A 17,388-nucleotide genomic window follows, 5' to 3' on the forward strand; every position below is an offset into this window, starting at 1 on the left:
TCCAGATTTTATAAACATTTCATTTATCTTTCACGCTCTTTTAAGGTATGTGTTCTGAATGGATAGGCTTTGTGTTTACTTAATGAGATTTGGGGTATTTTTTTATCTCTGTCTCCAGGTGGCAACCCCGGACTGGCCGCACTGCCAGTTCCTGGGCACTTGGTTGCCTGGATGAGCCGTAGCACCGCAGGCCACTGCCCGACATGTGGCTTAGCTTTTGGTAGGTGTATCCAGAGCTTGTTAGAAAGGTTCTCCTCCAGAGACTCGTCCTCCTCGGATACTGCTGCCGGCACCCCTTGTTTTTGGTCTTGGAACCTTTTTTCCGTGTCTGACTCTTTTCTTCAGCAGCTTGAGGGTGCGGTGCTCCAGCTGAGTGCAAACCATAATTAAAGTGCTCTTTTTTTTTTCCCCTGTTAATTTGGGATCTTACTGTTCAAGATCTGCTTTCGCTGTCAGCCAATTAGTTGTGTGGTTAGTTGTTACAGGTTTTACGCAGTTTGGAAAATTCCCCCTTGGAAGCAGTTAGTTAATATTTAGGCAGGTAGAGAAGTCCCTGCACTGATGGGTCGGGAGGGTCTGAGGGTCGCTGCAGCACCCCAGTGCAGGTGCCTTCATGCAGCACCTATTAGTGTTGTGAATGGGAGAGCAAGGCTGCAGCATGACCCTTCTCCATGGATGCTAGTGACAGATTGTTCTTCCTGACAGATGGCCAACAGTGTTTTACAGTTTGGGCTTGAGAAACCAGCACTTTAAAAATTTTCAGGAGGGGTTTAATTTTGGGGCAATTTCTATTTTTGTCTCCAGATGTTTTCCCTCTCTCATACCTTTTACTGTAACCCCTCAATCTCCCCATTTTTTCCAAAGAGAGGGATCATCTTATTGAATTGATACTCACAGCTTGATAGCTGTGACCAATTTGCTCCAGTATCTTGCTTGCAGCAGTGTAATGTTTGAGAAGAGAATCCAGAAAACTCCCTAATACCCAGTTAGAGATTCACACAGGTTTGTGAAGCAGCAGGCTGCATCCTTACCAAAAGTTAGTCATGCCGTGTTAGTCATGTAAACATTGGATCCTTCTCCAGACTGATTTAAGATCCCTCTTTTTTTGGCCTCAAACATCCTGCAGCGGTCAGCCATCAGGGTCTGATTAGCAATTTTGCTCAAAAAAAGTCCCTTTGCATGCTTTGCTGATTCTTCCAAGATACTTCAGGAACAGATGCAGCCACTGTGCCTTTGCAATTCTGTTTGTCCAATGGATGTTTCTCTCGTATCCCCCAATCTGTTTCCTCTCAGAGATGGGCAATCGCTAACGTGTCCATCTCTTGTCAGAGAAGAGCGCTGCTCATCTTGGGATACTTCCTCTTTCTTCTGTTGTTCTGCAACCTCATGTCTGAGGTAGGAGCACTGGCCTGCGGAGGCTCAGCTTCCCCGAGACCCCTGGGCTTTGAGTTTCCTGCTGCTGTGGCACACATGAAATACAGGGTAAGGGATGCGGGGGTGCATCCATGCTCCTGCAGAATGGGAGAAGTTTCTGATCCTTGGGTTAGGGCAGTGCCTGCATTTGCCTTTCTGTCTGCCGAGAAGGAGGACTTGCAGTGACAGTCCCTTGCACGAGAGTAGGGGGAGGATGGAGCAGATGGAGGATGCAGGCCACTTGCTCCCTCTCCAGCCTTCTGCATTCTCCACGTATTTGTAAAACAACTTTTGTTTTAAATTGAATTGAATTCTAAAAGCGCCATTAAAATACAGAAATGCTTCTCACTGACCTATTACTCTGCATTCATGTTGGTAAAATTTTGGATGAGTTTCTATAGTCCTCCCGCCAGTTCTTTGTCAGGGTGAAGGGTTTAGTTGGCTCTGTTAATCCACTCTCTAGCTGAAATTGTTCATTTAAATCGTTATAAAAATCCACTCTTTTCCAATGTGAATCCTATATTCCCAGATTCAAGTACTGCTGCCAGTGCAAAGACTTCAAATTCTTTGAGTGCAATCACACTGTGTCAGTCCAAAGCCAAATTGCAAACACTTATCCACAATTCCCCTTACTCAGCTTCAAGCTAATTTTTCCAGCAGGCAACAATAGCTGTAAAAGTATAGGGAAAGATTATTAGAAGAGCTTGAGAAATGGTTGATCGATTCCTTCACAAGCTGGGTAAAATGCTACCACATCCTCTTCTTGCAAGAAGCAAAACCTTTCATTCTGTTACTTAATATATTTTTAGCGTGCAGTGTCACAGTAATTAAAAGAGATCACAGCTGCTGAAAGACGAAGCACGGAACAAAGGATCAAGTGATTATTTAAGCTGAAGTTAACTGAACCAGGAAAAGTAAGCTCAATGACATGAAGAAAAAGCTTTCTTTGTATCCTCCAGTCTTTTGCAATTAGTAAAGCCACACACACTTGTGTAACTTTTTTACCTACAGTGATGGATATAATGTTCAGGTCACAACGTGACATGTTGGGCGGCGAGGTTTTTCTCCTGCAGGCTTGTTAAGAGCATTGCTCACATCAGATCTTTCCTGTAGCTGAGGTACAGTGTGCCCAACAACGCTTCCCTGTTAGTCAAGGTTCAAGCACGCTGCAGACAGCTAACAAAGTTAGTTGGGGTCAGGGGGACGAAGTTCATTGAAAACATAGGCACAGGACCAGTCTTCTCCAGTTGTGGTCGATATCTCCTGAAAAGTAACATTTCAGAGGCCAATGGAGAAAGAAGCAATTACTGTCCAGCAGAATTACAATCTGAATGGGCTGCCATTTTCAGTGCTTCGCTAGGACGGCCGTGATTGCTATAGAAACTTCTGAGAGCGAGACAGAGAGGTTTTCCAGCACTGGAAATTACAAATGGAGAAGGTTAGACTGGGTGCAAAGCCCATTCAGTCAGGCAGCTGCCAGTTGAGCCTCTTTGCCAAGTAGATTGTAGGAAATGCTGATTAAAATGTCCACTGAACGCACCAGGCAAATTAAATTTCAGTCACAGCCGCCTGGCCAGTTTCGGTGGGAAGATGGCTCTGGCACGTGGTGCACCTGGGCTCGCTCTGCCCCGGCGGCATCTCCTGTGGGCGCTCGCCCCCTGCTCGCAGGTAGGGTAGTGATGCTGCGGCCCTGGAAGTCTAAGGACACAGCTGAGATGAGTTTTGTGGGGGAAGGTGGTAGCAGCTGGTCTAATAAAGGCTCTCTATGGGGGAAAAAAAAGTGCTGGACATCCTTCCAGGTGGGGGCGTGGTGTGTCTCCCTATCCAGGCTTTGCCGTCTCTCCCAGGGCACAAGCTCAGCAGATGAGGGCTGCTGCCATGTTCACCTCTCTCCAAGCGCTGTGGCTGGCACCCAATTTTGTCCCCCACACCCCACTCACTGTGTTGATACAAACCAGGACTGCTCTCTTTGAACACGTTGCCTGCTAGCCCCTTCCCTTCCAAACCGCCTGCGATGGACAGGTGAAGCTCTCCCTTTGGGATAGAACAGCTGGTGGTACAGCCAAAAGCCTGCTGCAAACCAGGAGACAGGGCTAAGCCTGCAGGAGGTCTCGGTGCTCAGGCCTTCCCCTGCATCACATCTCCAGCAGCTTGGACAAGCCCCTGAAACCCCCCCGCAGCCCATCGGTCCCCAGCATTCTGGGTACATCTCCAGCTCCAGTAACATCTCTCCTTATGAGGCTTCTCTTCCCCCTTTTCCACACCCCCCACTCCTCAGTCCTTTCATTTATACTGGGGGAGGGTTTAATATCTTTCTATGTTCATCTCTGGCCTTGGAAAAACAGCTTGTCACCCTTCTGGCAGCAGGCTGGCAGCCATTATTCCAGTACCTCGCTCCCCACTGATCCCCTGAAGGACTGTTGGTATTATTAGGCCTTATCACCATCGTTTAATTTCCTCCCCTCTCCTGTCTCTCCTTGGCCGCCTCTGATTTAACCCAGGCAGTCAGCCAGAGGAGTCTCAGGCAGGTAAGCTTAGGCACATGCAATGCTCTGACACAGTAATGCGGCCATTTCCCTTCTCCTCCACAAGTCGCGTGCCAGCTCGGGCAGCGAAGCCGTCAGCGCTGCACCCCTTTACAACAGCTCCGCTTAGGACAGTTGCTTTTCCAGTTGTGCTTGGCTTTGAGACAAAACAATAAAACTTCTTTGTGACTCAGTGGGATTTCCTACCTACCTACATTGCAGTTTCCATATACACCAGTTCTTCACAGGCTACACTTGGAAGAAAAATGTTTGCATTTAAGTACAAAAAATTATATGGCCTGTATTAATAAGAGCGCTGAGATTTGTCTTGCAGCATAAGGGTGAACGATGTAACAAGCCACAGCCTATCAAATCCATTAAATGTTTTCTGTATAGATTTTAAAAAAAAAAAAATTATTAACTTTTGGTAGCAAATAGAATTGGTATTTTGGTCTGATTGCGATTCTGTTCATTTACAATTTCTAAACACACAGTTCTTTAAAGTCAGACTGACTTCATCCTCTGCTTTCAGAGCACCTGAAAACAGTGGTCAAGCATCTGCTCAAGCCAATGTCTCATGGTCTGCTTAGGCTTTTTGTATGCATTGGTTATTTGTTTTACTGATGGCTAACACTAAGCCGTTAAAGGGGTGTGTGTGTATATATATTTACTGAAGGGCTTATGAATGGATTTTGCAGTCCTTGTGGCCTGTAACTGCTCCCACAGCCATGAGTTAAGGCCTGGTTAATGGATGCCAATCTGTCAATTCTTGAACAATTTAGGAAATTAGTTATTGGCATAATGGAGAAATTATATGAGTGTATCACAGCAACCCATACTTGAGGACATCTCCGTCTGGTAAGGTTGACCCTAATAATTAACAGCCTTACCCAGTGCCCCAGAGGTGCTTTATAACACACACAAGGCTGAAGGTTAAATAGCTTTTGTGCATCAGATGTGCTCATTACACCAGTATGTCTATAATGGATTTCCTGAAGCCACAGCAGCTTGTTAATTGATTGTTCTCATTTTACGGTCTTTCCAGGGGTCCCCCGTACCACTGCAAAGCTGTGTCCTTGGCCTTGCCAGAGTGTCTCTTCCTGGTCCGAGAATGAGTGTCCCCTTGCCGAACAGGGACCTGCCTGCCACCCCTTTGGTTGCCCTTGGTCGGCTGTACGGTGCTGCTCGGGCACCCTCCATTCCTCTTCCCCCAGCCTCACTCTGCCCCAGCTCTTCCTTCTGTGAAACTCAAAGGCTCGATAGCCAGCTGCCTCCTGTTTAACCATCCGCCGCTGCAGTTTAGCATCCAGGCAGCTCTGCGGTTCTCCTCTGTTTGGGCCAGGGTTTATTTAACTTAAAGTTTTCCAAAATGAGAAGGCTATGATGAAGCAAAGGCTAAGTGTCATTACTGACTTGGTGTGGAAGAGGAATGAGGTTTGTAAGGAGAGCGTGACCAGCTGGTAAACCACCTGTGTCTCTCTGATCAACTGCTACAGCTGGAAAGAAAACAGAAAAACTTTCTGGGCTGAGAACACTTTTGCCAGCTCCTTTGGAGCTGAAGCCATTGAGCTGCTAATGCCACACGCTCCTGCCTATGTCCCAAGTGAGAAATGAGCTGCAAAAGCCTCAGCCCTTGGGTCGAAATCCTCCAGTGTACGTGGCTACCTGCCTAGAGGGGAAGGTAGGTCCCTGCAAAGAAGGAGCTGGGCTTTAGCACCGCCTGTCTTTTAATCAGGAAGATGATTGCATTCACGTGTCTTGCGTGTAACAGGGTAAGCAAGGGTTAAAAGCAGGGGGAAGTGGGTTTCAGCAGAGCTTCCCATTTCTTGGCTTAAAACCAGACTCAAACTCCCCTCTTCCCGTTGCCTTCACCCCACAGCCCTGCGGGGGGGGAAGTGGGGCGGGGGATGCGCTACAGCTCGCGGGAGGATTTTACTGTTCCACCCGGGCTGAGATGTTCCTGATGAAGGGAGAGGCTAGACCCACAGTCAGGATTTGTGGCTCACTCGCCCCTGACTTTGGTGCATTCACCATCAGTGACAACAGACGCGTTCACTGCTGTATTTTAAGTGACTTGAGGCACCACTGTTCCATAATCCAGGCAAAATGACGAACCCGGCCTAAGACAGGATAAGCAGTAAATTAGCATGAAAGCCTCATTCTGAGAAGAGACAGCTAGTCCCTAATCCTGTTTTGTAGGAACACCTTTGTACTCGGGTGCATCAAACGCCATCGTCTAGCTCCACCGTGTGTTGGGAATCGCTCCTCTTACCACAGGGGAGAGCTTTTTTCCCTCACCCTTTCCCATGCCAAGGTGCGAGTATTAGCAATGCACTCTCTTCAGCGGGGTGTTTCGCTAGTACCGAGCAGGCGATTTCACATAAATCACGCTCATCATTTGTGCAGTTCAGTAGCACTTGCAACTGAAATGCATTCCCTCTTCTCCTTCACTCATCTTCTCCAGCACCTGCATACACTGGACTCTCTGATGGTAAAAATATTAGCGAGCTGGGGCTATAAAATTCTAGGTTGGCGAAGACGTATCGGGATACCTGTCCTTAGGCTAATGGAAGGAGACATCTGGGCAGCCCATGACCCCCACAAAGCTTGCAGCTACTGGGGAATCTGAAAACGTGTCCACTTGCTCTGTCGCCTGTCATTTCCCTGATGATAAAATGGGCTGTGTGCCCCAGGACGGTGCCTCAGGATTTCTCCCACTTTTATTTTAAAAATAGCTTTCAAATTTTAAAACAGCATTGGAAAAAGTTATGAAAAAACTCCCAGTACCCTGCATGAGCATATGAGTGTTATGCTGTGAAGACAACCGAGGTGGCCTGCAAGGAAGGCGAAGCCCACAAGATGGCAGGGCCGCATCACGGCACATGGGGCCCCAGCCGCTGGCCGGGGAGCAGATGTCACTGCAAAAGGTGTTAGCTTCTTCTACAAAGGTAATTCTAAAAAGAAATGGGTAAAATATGCCCACTTTCACCTTGTCCTCAGACTGAGAACAAAGTAAAATAAATATACCGTGCTAGCTTGGGTAGAGTTTCCTTTCAGAAAGTGTGGGGGAAAAATGGAGGCTATAATACGCACACTCCTGGCATGTAAAGAAACGTCAGGGGCCTCCGCAGTGCCCTTTGGGAGCAGCTCTGGGGCACGCTGGATGGCTGGCTGGAGGCAGAAGCCATGTGTGTGATCGCACCGGGTGCTTTGGGGACAGCCTGCATCCCGTGTCAGGCAGGGCCATCACGAGACAGCGGGGCAGAGGGGTCGCATGGGGGTACGGGGAAGCTGTTGTATAGGGCAGTGCAGGGCAGGTGGGCAGTGGAACCTCATGCAGGACTGGGGTGACTTGACCCTGAGCAGGACACAGAAGATTTATATTTTTAATATACAACCACTCAATTATTACTTCGTTTTGGTTTTGGGAAGTGAGGGCTTCCCTGGAAGTGGGGTTGCCTAATAGTCAGGTAAATATAGTATTTAACATCACTTGATCCTGTCCCAGCCTTCCCTCCACAGCCAGATTCTGCCTTGCAATGGCTCTACCAAAATCGTCCCAGCCACACCGCCACGCCGGACCCCTCGGTGCGGGGTACGAGGCACGTGTGCTCCTGCGTGAAGCAACCGGCAGGCCCCTGAAAGCATTTGGAAAGCTCAGGGCTTCTGCATGGCTACCTCGTGACTTCTCAGGCAGGCATATCCCTACCTGGATGGCTGTCTCCAGCCTACCCTTTTTATCAGTTGGCTTGGTACTGGGAGGCCTTCTCCACCCTGGAGTGCAGAAGCTCTTTGGAGGAGTCACTGCTGCCCCTGCATGTGGGGTTTCTTTGGCAAGTGGATCTGGTGAGTAGTGCCATCCATGCCTGGGATTTTATTTAATTCTGGGGTGCTCACTGCACACAGAAGTCACCTTATGAGGTAAAGAGAATCACCCAACTTCAGGTGTAGCTGTGAATTACCCAGCTTCAAGGGCAGCTGCGATGAAAAGTTGCTCTCAGTGAAGAAATCTCCCTGGTGCCATGTGTTTTATTAATCTGCTGGGATCCTGACATTGCTTTCAAAAAATGACAACACCTGGAACAGATTTGGAGTTGATACAGCCCTGTTTCCTCCCCCAGTAGTACAAGCCAGTGCCCTTCCAACTGGGAGGGCCTGAACAAGCCTGAAACCCCAGTGCTCTGAGATCCAGAGCGCTCATAGGATTTGGTTTACAGTGGACTCCTCAAAGAAAACCCCATGACTATGCCTCTATAAAAAGAGATGGCCCTTGCTTGGGCTTGCTGTGGTAAGAGCTTCAGGAAGCTCCCCAGTCCTGTTCTGCCACCCCTTCATCACCACAGTCTCTCCACTCCTCTTCCTCCCACGTGGTTCAGGCTGCAGCAATCCTCTCCATTGCCAGTAACCTGAGGAGAACGTGCAGGCTGTATCCTCTTCCAAAACATGGCCAAAGAAGCGAGGTAGATACCAAAGGAAGTGGGTCAACCTCTGTTTAACGTTTAATGCTTAGGTGGGGTTTATTTTTATTTTTTGATTTTTTAAAATTATTTTTAAAATGTGCACAGCTCTTGACTGCATGGGCTTCCCCGTGTGACTTCCCCTTCCAGGCTCATATCCTCTGTTGGCTGGTGCAAGCAGCTCCTTGTGCAGTCAGGTTCTGTTCTGACTCTCCCCATACAGAGCACAAGCAACCCACGTGGCATCCAATGAGCCAGGCATTTGAATGCTCAGTGTTGTGGCATATTTAAGTATGTTTTAGGCTGTATCTCTTAATCCTCAAGCTCTAGGAAATGCTAAATTCAAGTGGAAAATATAGATGAACTTGGTATGCATTGGCCTCTCTGTGGCTTGCCTAGAGGCAGAGACGATGTTGAGACTTTTTCAAGTCAAACTATTGTACAAACATGTTGAAGGGAGGCATGTAAGAGAAGACTTTTACAAGAAAACTGCACTCCTATAGAGAACCTGCTGGAACAGAAGGCTGGTAATATGTAGAAAAGCTGCCCCAGTATTTCAAGAAACAAGAAAGATGATCAGTCCAGCTAGAGCGAAGAAGAAACAAGGGGGAAAAAAACTCAGCTCCAATCAAACACGCTAAGGCATAACCCTCTCTGCAGATCTCTTCTCATAGGGTCCAAGCCCATGAGAGAACCTGCAATCAACGGATGCTGAAGTCTACTGAAGGAGCAAGCAGGCCATTAACGTAACAAGTCAATGAACTCTGATGGAGCTGACTTTTCTGGAAAATTAGCTGGATTGCCAAGGTAACCAAATCACAAAAGGACACAGGATACAATCAACACATGGAAAGGTACAGACGTTTGCTGAGAAGTTCTATGGGCACGACAAAATCAAATGAAACTAGATGTCCTAGAAAACAGTTTTCACTTTCATCATGTCTCTTGGCTGGATTCCACGACATCACAGAAACATTTCTACAGGAATTGATTACTTCTCACATTCTGGGCCCTAGAGAGCTTCCCACACCACTCAAAATTGAGCCGGTACTCAAGAAGACTACCTGAGGTGAGATGTAAGCCAGCTGGGCAAAGCCACCATCCTTCAATTACACATTACTATGCGTATGACTGAATCCTGTGATCAACAGGCTGAAAGGAAAGAGAGTAAAAGGACTAGCCGCTTATTTTACCCACATTTAGCAGCAGGCTGTGCATATAAAACCAGATAAACCAGTGGGCAACAGTAAGATAATCTGAGCCAGAGAGCTCAGATTAGAGAAAGGTAGATCTTTTCCTGACACTGAGAATAACCTTCATCTGGCCAGTGACTAAGCAAATGGATCCAAGCTACAGAGTGAGGTCAAAAGCAACATCTCCCCAGAGTTTTGACGAAGTTTTAGACTCAGGGGTTCAGTTCAGCCTAAACCACGGCTCCTTCAGATCCACACCTGAATGTCCCCCAAAGGCTGGGAATAGGCTGGATCAGCTCCTGCCTGGGTCTGTTTTCAGATGCAATCTTTGCAGATAAGATCAGCCATTGTAGGACTTCACCTGTTGCCCCAACTAAGCCATTTCCATCTCTCCAGCCACACTCTTATTCTTCTTACTCTCTATACCTTCCTGGGCTGGAGCATTTTGCTCATGGAAATACCTCCACTACTTTCCCAAGGCATATGGGTCTCTGGAAAACTGCATGGAAGACTGCCTGCATTTCCTCAAAAAAAAAAAAAATTTAAAAACATTTCTTGTTCTTAAAAAGTTGGGTCCCTCCCCCCCTAAAAATAACCTCAGGACTCTCACTTACTATTTGGAGAACAGGCAAGTCTGAAGCTCAAGATGAAATTACAACAAACAAAAAAGAAACTACTTATCTGAGCTATCATGTGAGCTGCTGAGCACCACGGATTTTTACTCAAGCTCTCCTCAGATGAAAGAGACTGACACCAATCTGTACAGAGTGCTTGTGGACTGGAGAAAGATCGGTCTTGCAAAGGGTGTTGCGAATATGTTAGTAAAGCCCTGAGTGGGTGAAAGACTCAGTCCTTGCAGAAACAGAGGGCACATTAGTGTGCCAGCGATGGGGCTGTCATTTTGATTCTTTCCTTTGCTTTCTCCTCACCGCTGTTTTTCTCAGTCTCTCAGAGTTAAGGACAGATGGGAACCATTAGATATTTGTGGCTCCTTTGGGAACTGTTAGTCAGGCCTCTTGTATATCACAGCCCTTCAAACCTCACCTGCTTACCTTGCCTGAGACTTGACTACAGCGTCACTCACGCTTTTAACTGTGGTTAGAGCACATCCATCAGAAACATGCCCGTCTTGGCTCGGACACATCTGGAAAACACGCCAACTGCCCTGACAGCTTGTTACAGTGATTAATTACCTTCATTCCAATAAATCTGTGCCCAGTTTTTCATATGAATTTATCTGGTTTCAGCTTGCTGCTACACATTCCCATAATTTACTAGATTAAAGAGCCTTTCAGTACCTGGTATTTTTCTCCCAAGGAAGTTCCTCCGCCATCATAATCAATTCCCTGCTCAGTCTTTTTTGATAAGCTAGAGAGAGCGAGTGCTTCGTGTCTCCCATCGCAAAGCATTTTCTTCAGGCTCTGAATCATTTTGTGTGGCTCTAATGTTCCACTACCCATTTTTCAACATCAATTTAAAACACACAAGCCATCCCAGTGCTGGTCTCACGAATACAGTACTTGCTCATATCCAGTTGCATATCCCTTAGGACTCTTAAAAAAAAAAAAAAAAAAATCTATTCAGAGGCTGAGGCAGATGCAAGCCGGCTTCCTTCTGGCTGGCATTTGGAGCAACCGAAAAACAGCCATCAGTCACCTCTGCTGGCGCTGCCATCTCAGCAGGTAAAGAGAAAGCATGACAAGGCTGTCTCCCTGCTTGTCCACTGTGATGTGATTCAACGTTGGAAAGCAAGGCTGCCCCTGCGCAGGGTACCTGCTCTGAGTGCAGATTGCCCCAGGCGCACCCAGACCACATCCATAGGGATAAACTCGCCAACGGGCACAGAGCAGCTGTCTCCAGGCTGTTAAACCCTCTTTACTCATGAAAGTAGAGTGGCTGCAGCCAGACTTTTTATGTCCTTGCCTGGGAATTGTTTGGGAAAGTGCTAGAAGCCTGGGCCAGCACTGTGCCAGGCACCATTTGCAGTCTCGCCATGGATGCAGCTGAGCTCCAGTACCTGGAAATGCTCCCCACTGCTGCTCCCTTTACCACAACACCATCTTAACAGAACCAGCCTCAAAGGAGGGAGAAGGATGAAGTGACTCCCTTGTTTTGTCCTTACGAACCCTCTTTCCTAACAGGTCAGCAGGCTTCAGATCAGAGAGGCAGCAACAGGCTGGGGCATCCTTTTCCTACCCAGTGGTGGTCTAAGCGCTCACACTGGCACTGGAGAGCCAAGATTTCCACTGCAGCAGCGCCTCCAGCAGGTACATCAGGCCTCTCAGTGCAGCAGTCTCAGCAAGAGAAAGAACACAGGAAGAAAAGGCAAGAAATAAAGACGAAAAGGCAGTAAAGACACTTTTGCATAAGCTTAGAGAGGAAGGCTTACATCTGTGGTCTTGCATCACTGTGCAGCTGGGACCAAACCTGGGCTGGCAACCTCATATGGGCTGATGCTTTAGCCCTGGGGGGTCCCTGAGCTGCCCATCCTGCATCAAACATCCACCCAGCACCAGCACCCTGAAGACTTATCACAGCAGCATTTGTCCTGCTGTCACTTGTCAGAGTTCAAACAGCAGTCACCCAGGTATCCAATACCAACAAAGCTGGTGGCACTTCACACCCCTTATAGGTAGATGAGGCCTCCAGGCTGAGCCTAAATACCACTTTTTCTACCATTCCAGGGTTCTCAGATCAGGAAGTTGAGGGAAAAGTGATTTGAGGAAAAGATACCGACCCCCCCCATCTCAACAGAAGAGAACAAAAATACTTGATGGCTAATATTTTATTAGATTTTGACTAGAACAATAGCAATTTCTGTATTTCCACAGTTTCCCCCTTTCTTATATTCTGTCAGTGGCAGAAAATGTTAAATCACTAATCTGGAGCTTTAAAAAAAAAAAAAAAGTATTTCACATGCAGAAGAAACATATCTTACATCATTTCATGCTTCCTGCTCTGCTCTCTGGTGCCACGTTCCTCATTTTCAGGCTGTTTTAAAGGTCAGCTTCACAGAATAAATCCTGACCTCAGACATGGGAAATATGCTGCCTCATCACTCCAGGATCTTTTCTCACATGATTAGTCCCAACATTCCTGCAAGTAGAACAGTCCCCATCACCACTGCTGCAGCCAAAAGAAAAAACAAAACCCCCACCAACAAAAAAAAACAAAAAAACCCACACACAAAAAACCCCAAAAAGGCAAGATATCTTTTCTTTTTCTTTCCATTCCCCAAGTTCACCACCATCACAGCCTCATTTTGTAGGCTGGGGGCTACTTGAACAGTGTAATGCTATTGCCATCTATGGGCAAGGAATAGTCTTACCAACCATACTTAAAGTCAGAATACATACCTAAACTGACAACTACTCTCAGGAAAGTTTTAAAGAACTTTAAAGATAATATTGTTTAAGATTTTTCAAGGGCTAAATAATAGGATCTGGATAAAATTTATACCCAGACAGCAATTACTTCTTATGGTATTTGTCTTACTCCTAATTATGTATTCATTCAACTGCCTTCATTTTGCCTGAAGAATTTTATTTTGATGCTATAATTTGAGCAGGGCGGAGAGGTCACGTTAAGGTGTCGATCCAGAAGAAGCGTGCATACTCCATATGTTTTAAATGAAAGACCTAAATGTATTTTAAATTACTACTATCGATTATCCAATGTTTAATGAATTATGGAAGGCACAACAGTGATGAACAAGCTTCAGTGCTACGGGAAAGCTGAAGATTAATTTACTTGTTTAATAACTCCTCTAAAAATGTAAGATTTCAACCCTAGTAAAAGAACGAGTCAATTAATCTACTGGTTATAAATGACAAATATATACTGACAAAATAGTTTGACTGAAGTATAAAAGTTACTGTGAACTCTTTTTAGCTTGCCTATGCCTCTAAAAGAATCTGGCTCTTTTTCAGTAACCTAGTGAACCATGTTCGTATGAAAAATTTTTTGTCAGCATCTGAAAGAAATACAAAGCAAAACTGAAGCTCCCACTCACTGGGAGACTCTACAAATGACATTAAAAAGAAAGCACAACAACACAGCAAGATGAAAAATGGGTTTTCTGTTAAATTGTAACTAGCCAGACAGTTATGCTGCTCTCGGGTTCATGATAAAGGCATAAAGATTGCCTCCCACACCTGCAGAGCTCATTGCCAGGTGGCACGGACCATGCGTGGTTACCTTGTCAGCCTTGGCCTCTTCTTGGTCACTGCTGAAGCAGTGAAGGGAAAATGCCCAGGCCCTGAGAGCAAAGATTGCCCCACAGCTTGTCACTCAGGGGGGAAAAAAAACAGAAAAAAAAAAAAAAAAAAGAGAGAGCAGCTAATGCATCAGACCATCTCAGTCCCTCGCCAGAGTGCCAGAGGAAGGGCACTGTAAGACTGAACCTTGTGGAAGTCGTACGAAAAGAACCGAAGCACAAAGTCCTCTTCTAATGAAGTCAGAACAAAAACATTTGGATAGGATTTCTGGAAGAAAGAGCCAGAGGTGTTTGTGAATAAGCACAAGAATAGGCACTTCCAGTGACTGCAGAACTATAAACAAAGGCACTTTTGTGCACTCCCGGATTACTTGCTCTTATTTTCTCTTTCAGTCACATGCTTGTGTGGGCCTGTACTCTTTGAAAACATGATTCATTAAGATGCTTTAAATGGCAAATATTGTACTATTAATATTGACTTTGTTTTAACTTTCCTCTTACTTAGTATAATTTGTTTCATAACTGTATCTCTTATGTGACCAAATGCCCACTGAACCCTTTAAAAGTTTTTGTTAATACGTGCACTATATTTCCAAAGCATTTCAGATGTATGGGCTTCCCCACCTCCTCATCACTGTTTCATTGGTTCAGGGACATCCCCTTCTTCTCAGCAGATTGAAACATCCAGTAATCTGAAACAGATTTGGTGATCCTATAGCATTAAATCATGCCTTGTGATGCTTTATTCCTGCTCCAAAAGACTTTATGCATTAGCAGGTACATAAAATTGCACCAGAGACTGAATACATATTGAAAAGTAATAAATGATTCCATATGGTCTTAATTTTTCAAAGCAGTGCACCACTGGTTTGAAGTAATAGTGTTTAATTTTCCTGTTAGGAAGATTTTAAAATAGCCCTTCTAACCCACAGATAGGGGAACACTCTCACTTCAGATATTCTCCCCAGCTGAGAGATTTGGGTGCACCAACAATTTTCACAGTCAAATGGTGTCCTTGGTTAGCTAGTTAGCTAGCAAGGGTACAATTAGCCAAGGCAGTTAATTTCTTCCTTTTATTCAAAAAAGCTTGTGTCATCATTACTGTGAAGACACAGGTCACAAAGCCTCTGTGAGCAAACTGAATAGCATACGTTCCTCTTTAAGCTTCACGTACTTGAACATCTGTTAGACCTCAGCTACAGTTCCTCCCCAGTTATCCCTGTTTACTTCCAACGAAAAAAATCCATTTTGGTAAAACAAGGCTCATAATATACCGACTAGATATATTTTAAGTTTAACATGCCTATTAGGAAGAGTAGCTACCGTATTTAGAAACAGACTCTTCAGCAGATCAGTTCTCGGCATGCATTCAATTATGAGTGCTCACTGAAATGGTACCCCCAAAAAGTAATTAAAAGAATAAAATCAGGTCTCACTCTGTCATTGGCTCTCCACAGGTAAAACAGCAGTGAACAACTTAAGACACACACCTCTAACACAGCTGTTTGCTAGACCGAAGAAAATTATTTTGCAGGGAAGGAGAGGGTGCGCATGAATGGAAGAATTCAACTTTTCAGATTCCAGGAGGAGTTTACAGGGCAGTTAGCTATAACTGCATGCCCCGAGCATGTTTAAGTGACATTCACATGAGCTGCAAGGAATGCAAGGCCTTTAATACCAGAAGCAGGAACAGGGCTGAACTGAGGCATTAAAGTTCAGAACTGCCCTCCCAAAAGCTCCTGCTCAACTCACGCCTAATCCTGGAGGCTCTGGAGTCCTATTTTTAGGCTTTCAGCATCCCAAGATACAGGACATTCTGCTTTTCGCATACACAGAACCACCCCACGTTAGGCAGCCCCATGCCTCTCTTCTCTTCCCCCTGAGCCCAGCACTGGAATTCAGAGCTCAGACACGTCTCCATGCAAGATGAGACCCACAGCTCCGGCTGCGCAGCCTGCTCAGAGTACATCCAACACGTACCAGCGGACTCCATCTCCTTACAGGACAGTGCTGTGATGGCTTTTCCCAGAAGGGACAACAGGTAGGAGGTGCCCGTCGCTATCCTATCCCATCGCTCGCTGCACTGTGTCTCAGTCACTCAGAAAATGTGACCCCCTTCCCATTCCTTCAGCTTGATGCAGCTCCTGAGTCAGCAGCCACCCAGTTCCTCCAGGGTGGAAAAGAGAGAGAACCAGCTGCAAATGCTTATCATCGACTTCCCCACCATGTGCTGAGCCACTGACTGCTTTTGCTTAACACTTCACCAGCTTCTTTGAACCCTTTCTCAACTCCCCAGGGGGAACTTCCTTCCTGCTGTGTGCCTTGCAGTGCCCCCCACGCCAGGAGACCCAAGGTCAATGTCTCCCCACTTCTGCCAGATGGGGTTCAGAAGCCTGTCTCTGACCTTCCTGAAGAGTATCTTACCCGGGGGGTAGGCTAGCCTAACACGCACTCCATTTTCAACCAGCCTGTCGAACCCGTACTGCTGCCCGGGGGAAAGGGTGGGGATTCAGGATTCATGGGAGCAATCAAGGAGAGGCCATGACCTAGCAATAATAACATTGCCACGGGGAAGGGAAGGGAACAGCCTTGGATTTCAGTCCCCTTTTCCAAGTCTGCTCTATGTACTTTACATCGAACATTTGTCAGAGGACAAAACTCAGAGTTCTGGGAAAAGGACTGTGAGCCACATCTCCAGCTCCTGAGCAAGTGCTCTGATCACTGGAGATACAGAATAACAGTGGGAGGTACTTGGACGTCTTCCTCCAGGGGACACATACAGGAGAAAATAATTAATTCTTTGAAATAGGGTGTATGTAGGTACCTGCTCTCAAAAGGCCAAGCCAGGCTGGGAGCCTCGGCAAAGGGAAATCCTTTCCAGCAGCCCTCATTCTCTTCACCTGGTCCCCGATTAAAACCTCTGCTATACGAGTGTGCCTTATGCTTACAGGTAGAGGGAAGCAGGACTGTGAAAGGTGGTTATTTTAGGGCTGTGGTGGGTAAGCATCGCTACAACGAAGCAAAGATCGAGGCTCCATCTCTCTGCACAGCACCGGGCAGACAGGACAGCCACCTTTTTTGTCGCACGAAGACAACCGGCAATGCCACAGTTTCAGAGGCGTAGCTTTCAGGCGTCCCTGTCGGCGCCCTACCTCAGCACCCTGGATCCCAGCGCCCGGTCCCCTTCTCTCGCACCTCACGCGGCCCTCGGCAGCCTCGGGCAGGGCTGCCGGTCCCCCCAGAGGTGGGCTTCGCCTCAGCTGCGAGGCAAGGGGAACCGAGAGATCCCTTTCCCCGACCCTCCGTGCAGCCGCGGCTTCTGGTTGAAGGTAGTTTTTAGCGCAGGGGCCGCGGTACCTTCAGGAAAGGCTTTTCTCCTTTGGCTGAGCGAAGGGGCAGCTCCACGCCATGGGGCCCGGGCAGGGCCTGGCCACCGGCCCTCACCCCGGGCCAGCCCGGCGGCCAGGCGCGCAGCAGGCCCGGCGCCCAGCCAGCCCCCCCGGACCGCCGCCGCCCGGGAGCGGACCCGGCCAAGCCCGCCCAAGGCCATCGGGGGACCGGGACCACCCCTCCCCCCGCCTCGC

The 17,388-nt window shown here is 47.1% G+C and overlaps 1 long non-coding RNA gene across 2 annotated transcripts; it reads right to left on the reverse strand.

The window, feature by feature from the left end:
• Positions 1-12,355: 12,355 nt before the first annotated feature.
• LOC142054615 (uncharacterized) lies at positions 12,356-17,388 on the reverse strand. Of its 2 annotated transcripts, XR_012659613.1 has the most exons (4): positions 16,629-17,388; positions 15,785-15,971; positions 14,429-14,496; positions 12,356-12,684 (listed from the first exon to the last, which is right to left on the reverse strand). It is a non-coding gene; the product is annotated as an uncharacterized LOC142054615 (long non-coding RNA). The 2 variants fall into 2 exon arrangements; XR_012659612.1 differs by having other exon boundaries at positions 15,785-17,388.

Source organism: Phalacrocorax aristotelis, chromosome 3 (genome assembly GCF_949628215.1).
Source record: "Phalacrocorax aristotelis chromosome 3, bGulAri2.1, whole genome shotgun sequence".
Lineage (NCBI taxonomy): Eukaryota > Metazoa > Chordata > Aves > Suliformes > Phalacrocoracidae > Phalacrocorax > Phalacrocorax aristotelis.